Source organism: Gobio gobio (assembly GCF_949357685.1).
Source record: "Gobio gobio genome assembly, chromosome: 11".
NCBI lineage: Eukaryota > Metazoa > Chordata > Actinopteri > Cypriniformes > Gobionidae > Gobio > Gobio gobio.
The window spans coordinates 35,833,674-35,839,673 of NC_137104.1; the positions used below are offsets into that span (position 1 = coordinate 35,833,674).

The 6,000-nt window shown below is 36.7% G+C and overlaps 1 protein-coding gene across 2 annotated transcripts in view; it reads right to left on the bottom strand.

Moving 5' to 3' along the window:
- pals2b (protein associated with LIN7 2, MAGUK p55 family member b) overlaps positions 1-4,545 on the bottom strand; it is a 53,878-nt gene extending 49,333 nt beyond the window's left edge. Inside the window, exon 1 of one of the 2 annotated variants that reach the window (XM_079829592.1) lies at positions 4,427-4,545. The gene's annotated coding sequence lies outside the window, so the exon portion shown is untranslated. The remainder of the gene's footprint in view (positions 1-4,426) is intronic. The other variant, XM_079829593.1, reaches the window with a different exon arrangement.
- Positions 4,546-6,000: the final 1,455 nt, after the last annotated feature.

Here is a 6,000-nt window from a genome sequence, read left to right on the forward strand (position 1 = left end):
AAGAGTACAGTGGGTTACTATGTTATTAAATGTCTTAAATGATTGCATTATACTTTCATGTTTAACACGTTGCTTCAATTTTCTTCTAGTAATATATGTTTCCAAGATGTTTAATTCATAATCTTTAATCAATATACAAAATTTTATTAAAACTAAGTCCATAAAATGATCTCATGATGGGAATCACTAAAAGTTTCTATATATGAAGTGCCTGACAGAACCCTTTAAGGTTCTAGAACCTTTTCTTCTAAGACTGTAGGCACTTTTCATTTCAAGTGAAGAAGTTGGAGAGTGTGCTATACATATTACATGACAGATAAAAATAGGTGGCCAACATACATGTTGAAATAAGATGGATTGTGAAATTCTGCAAGCTTCAGTGAATCTCTGTGCTATTACTGTACATTTTGTTTACATGTTTACAACAGCAAAAAAAGCCATGGAACGTCTGTGCCAAATACTGAAGGAGTAAGTAGATAAAAAAAACTTTAAAAATGACTCCAAAACATATATCAAAGATCAACAAGGAGAGGAGCTTGCAAACATAATAGATTTCTTACAAAAGAAATGATCTATTTAGAGGCCAGATGCAAAGAAAAAATGTTTCTACAGTCAAACCAAAATGTTTTCAGACACCATCAACATTTTCTCACATTATATCACTGTTTATTCGCTATAATTTAGAAAATGGTAAAAATATATATATATATATGACAAGAACAAATTCATCTTGATAATGTCAGATAACTTGATAGAAAGGTATGTAATGGATTACAATCAACCAATCAGCTGCCAGCTGTTAAATTTAAGTACACAATTAAATAATACCAATTTAGGTTCAGTCTGTGGTGTAAAAGGTCGCATTAGCAATTAAAGCAAAAACACTCAAGCCAAACATGGTCAGGTCAGAGTGTCTGAATAATTTTGGTCCCAAATTTGTATCAATTTTACTGATAGTATGAAGCATTTTTGGGTATAATATGTCACAGTTTACTATAGTTTGCTATCCTCACTTACATAAATTAACTATAGTGTCCTGCACCCACTAGTAAAAAATTATATCTGGTGTCTGAATAATTTTTGGTTTGACTTTATCAATTGTATTTGGCTTCTAAACTTATTTTTTGTAAAAAATCTTGTGTGCAAGCTTCTCTCCTTGTTTAACTTTGACGTTACTACTATAAAAAGGCCCAAGTTTTGCAAGCTTTAAGTCACCATGAAATCAAAATTGACAATTCTTATTTTTTATGGAATACTGCCGTATTTATTATAATTGATTTATCTATGCACATATTGTTTTTGTTTTTTCATGTGCCCTTATACATTTTAATCAAAATAATTTCCCCTCCCACTTGCAGGCAGTGACATCTCTTCTCTTCTTTGATGATGTGTTTACTTGCGCGAGGGCGGGACCACCTGTCACTCATATGAGATCACAGCAGAGGTGGACAGTAACTAAGTACATTTACTTGAGTACTCTACTTAAGTACACTTTACTTGTATCTGTACTTTACTTAAGTATTATTTTTTAGGGAAACTTTGACTTTAACTTCACTACATTTGAAAGACAAATATCGTACTTTTTACTCCACTATATTTCTATCAAGGCCCTCGAAGTCGAAAGTAATTTTTGTAGCAGCTTTAAAAGTCAGTGGAGGATTTTTTTCTTCTTTAAACGTTTTTTGTTGTTGTTGTTTTTTCAGACAGCCTATCAGTAATCACTCTTGTAGGGTCATGTGAAGTTTCCCAACATTTTCTGAACACTGATCAGTTTATAGCGAAATGGAAGAAGGCGGTTCCTCTGCGCAGTGTGTGTGCATGGCCATACTTAAAAAGTATGTTGCAGTTTTCTGAAAAGATTAAAGATTAGTTTAGTTGGCATACAATTGATCAAAAATGTTTGGGAGAAAGAGATAAGTAAACAGTTGGGAGAATATCAGATGTGTATCAGTGTATTGGATCCGTGCATTCAGCCTTAAAGTGATAGCAGCTTTGTGAAGATCTTTGTAACTTTTTTATAAAGTATTGAAATGAGTTTAAGGTAGTTGTACGCTAGCATGTCGGATGGAGCATCACTGACTGGCTTAAATGATGGCATAATGTGCATTTATACAAGAATGCAAAATAATAAAATAATGCATTGACATAAATGAAATTTACTTTTGATACTTAAGTACTTTTAAATACAAATACTTCTGTACTTTTACTTAAGTAAAAATCTGTTTTTAGAACTTTCACTTGTAACGGAGTAATATTTGACTAGTAGTACTTTTACTTTTACTCAAGTAATAGAGTTGTGTACTTTGTCCACCTCTGGATCACAGCAATGGCAAACCACAACCATCCAACGATCCTATCAATTTCCAATGGACAAAATCATGTCTCGACCTACACATTTTTTTCTGGTTTAAGAAGCCGTTTCAATATACATTGAAACAAGACTATCACAACTTCCATTCCATGCCAACTTTAGACACCATTATTAAACAACAAATGTATTATTTATCATTTTTTTCTAATTTAGCAAGGATATACATTCATTAAAGTTTGTGTAGCTTTTATGAATGTCTCTTCAAATCGGTTCTCACAAGTAGGCTTGCCAACAGCCTAATGTCCATCCCACAGCCTGCGCTGCTGACGTCTCAAAGACAGTTAGTGAACTTGATGGAGCGCACACACGACACACTCGTCTCTGAACAAAGGGTACAGCACATTGCAAACCCCCCTCGCTACACACAGACACACTTGCATGAATATGTAGGTCAGTTTGCATGATGAAGTGCCCTGCAAATAAGAGGATTACGCTGATTGTGCCAAGTGTTACAGCAAAACAAATAATGAAAGGCAACAACAACAATTTTCATCATCATCATGGTATCATCGTGTCTAGATCATTCTATTAAAATAGAACAATATATCTATCATTGTCATTTGTGTTATTCATGCTTCATATTTTTAATACAATATCATTTTTCCTATTGGGTTGAGGGCAAATATTATGTAGAAAATTGAATAGCATAATATATTATAGCCTACTAAGTAAAACTTAGGACTATGTGAAAGTGAAAATGGTGAAAACGTTAATGATAAAGCATATGTTTGATGTTTTATTTTACTTGTTTTGATAGATTTGATATTGTGTCTACGTGAGGCTTAATTTTTTTTTCATAAAAACTGTGAAGAGAGACTTTCAATCAGCTTATTTGAATTTGTGGATGTAGAATTTCATTTATAAACTATACATTTATAACATTTAAATTATATTATATTATATCATTAAGGAATTTAGATAATGTATATAGCAAAAATAAAATGCCAAAGACAAAATTCTACTATGAACATATAATGAAGAAGTAGCCTATTTAAAAGGTAAATGTATGAATTAAGACATTTTGACAAGGGTGACAAAAAAAAAAAGATTTTATTAAATAGATTATTTAAATTAAATAAAAAATGCGGAGGGGGTAAAAACAATCATAAAGACTAGAGTCTTGTTCTAAAGTTAGCTGATATTTACAGGTAATTGAAGCCACGCCCCTTTGGAACCCCAAGTCTTCAGCGTAATGACGTAGAGGGATTCCCCGGCGGTCACTTCACAGGAAATGTTTACACGGGCAGATGTCCAGGGTTCGGGAGGGAGTAGGACACTGCGTAATTATGAACTAAGCGATATATTTTACACCACGAGTAACCAGACTGTACACATAGCCTAGTTTGCCACTTTTGCGCAGTAGAAACATTTACAACGAACCGCTGTCTTTAAAACGAGAGGCCGAATGAAGCTCAAACGCGCAAGGACATCCACCGTGTCCTCTTCCCAGAGAATGCACAGTCTCGAAAAGACAATCGCAAATGTATTCGATTAAGATTCAAGAAGTTGCATGAAAAAGGTCCCCTGGCTTTTATTCCCAAATGACATTTTCTCAAGCTCCGCTCCATCAAAACTGCAGCGCGGGACGTTCAGTCCATGATCATTAGATGAGCAGAAACAGATCAATATCAGCAGAACGAGCCGAACGAAATCTATGACTGGCTAAAGAACATCTATAATATGCATTTACAAACTATATTTGTTGCAGATGTTTTCACACGCGCGGCCATTTTTGTTTTTTTGTTCAAAGCGCAAAACAGACTTAACTTGTTCCACCTGAACCATGACGGGACACTGGACAGATGAGAAGGACATAACGTTACTCTCAAGTCAATGACCGAACCTGGTGCTCTCCAAGCACTCGCACACATTGCGCGTGCACATACAACACGCACAATTCACGCACACTAAAAAGGACAGCTAGGGGCTGGACTTCCGAAGGCAAAGTCATTTCTATCCAAAAGTGTCTCTCTCCAGCACATGCAGTGTTACTTTTAAATGAAACACAACTTGTTCCAATCAGCACTTCGCAAATAATATGATCTCTGCACTCACCTAGGTTGTTCCGAGTCCTCTCCAGTCGTCCCGGTCAGATATTCAAAGCTTTCAGTGGTCGTGGGTCCCGTGGTTAACTATTCGGACACACACAATGCCAATCAAACGCTAAACGCCTCGCCTTTTGAGTGACGTCTGTGCGAATTGACCAATCAGAACGCGCTCTCGGTTTACGCCTCGCCCTCTCGTGGTAGATTATGCGAGACAGGAGGGTTGCAGCCAGGTCGGACTCGGAGAAATGTGCGTGCCGAAAGGTAGGGGCGTTCCGACAGGTGAATTGCAACAATATAAACTAACCCCTAACCCAGGAGGACTGTCCAATCTTGCTCCTGGAGGGCCACTACTGTCCTGCAAAGTGTAGCTCTAACCCCAATTAAACGCACATGAACCAGCTAATCAAGGTCTTTCTAGACTAGAAACTTTCTGGCAAGTGTGTTGCGGCAAGCTGGAACCAAACTCTGCAGGACAATGGCCCTCCAGGACCGAGTTTGGACACCCCTGCCCTAACCCTACCACACACGGCACACCCATTTTTTCGACCTGAAGATACCCACTCTCTTGGAGAATGCTGGAGGTTACATGGATGACATTGATAAGACATTGTGTCTTAAGAATTAATAGAGTTTACCTTTGTTGTTAAACATATTAGAACGACTTTTAAACATAAGAATCATATTAGACTAAATCTCTCGACTACAGGAAAAACGAGACAGGATTTGTTTTGTTTCCCCATACAATTTACATTGTATTTAACAGGCAAATTGTAGCCTGAACCACAATAGGGAGCGCCCTTTAATCTCTTTAACAGTAACTTTTGTTTTAGGGGATTGGATATGAGTTTATACAGTTTATACCTATTATACTATATAATTTTGACTAAATCATGTAGGCCTTCATAAAATTAGCAAGACTATAAATGGGACAGCTTTAAGAAAATGGACAAGAAAGATAGGCTATACTGGATTCTTAAACGCACACCAGAGGGCGCACTTTCTACAAAATGTTTTCGCGGTTTCCTCTAGTGACAAGTCTACCAGCCTATGTTGTTAAATGTCTCATGTAGGGTGTCTCTGGTGCAGGTGGGAGGCGTCTAGAGAAGGTATCTGCACCCTTGGCATCAGTAAATGCATCAATGGAGTAGTATCCCTTTAGGGATTTGGACAAATGGCTCCGCCACTTTTATATGTGGGCATGTAAACTGATATTTTTTGATAGCATGTGCTTGCAGTGACAAGTAAACCTCTGAAAGTACTGTTCCTCCTCTTTGGATCACTATACGAGCAGATTGTGCAGCCCATTGTGAGCACTTGAATCCATGTTTTTATTATAACTAGAAACATTGAAGTCCACAAAGTGTAGTCTAGTCTGTAGTGGTCCAACTAAATCAAGTTGAACCTAGAATCATCTACAATGCTCACAGACATAACATAACCATGTCAGTAAGGGACAATAATGACAAACAGGCTTAGCTATGTCCAGAATCTAACACTAGCATACTACTTGAACTATTTCAGTAGTATGTATACAGTGCATAGTATGCAAATGTTGTATTCAATGCATGGAATACCTGGATG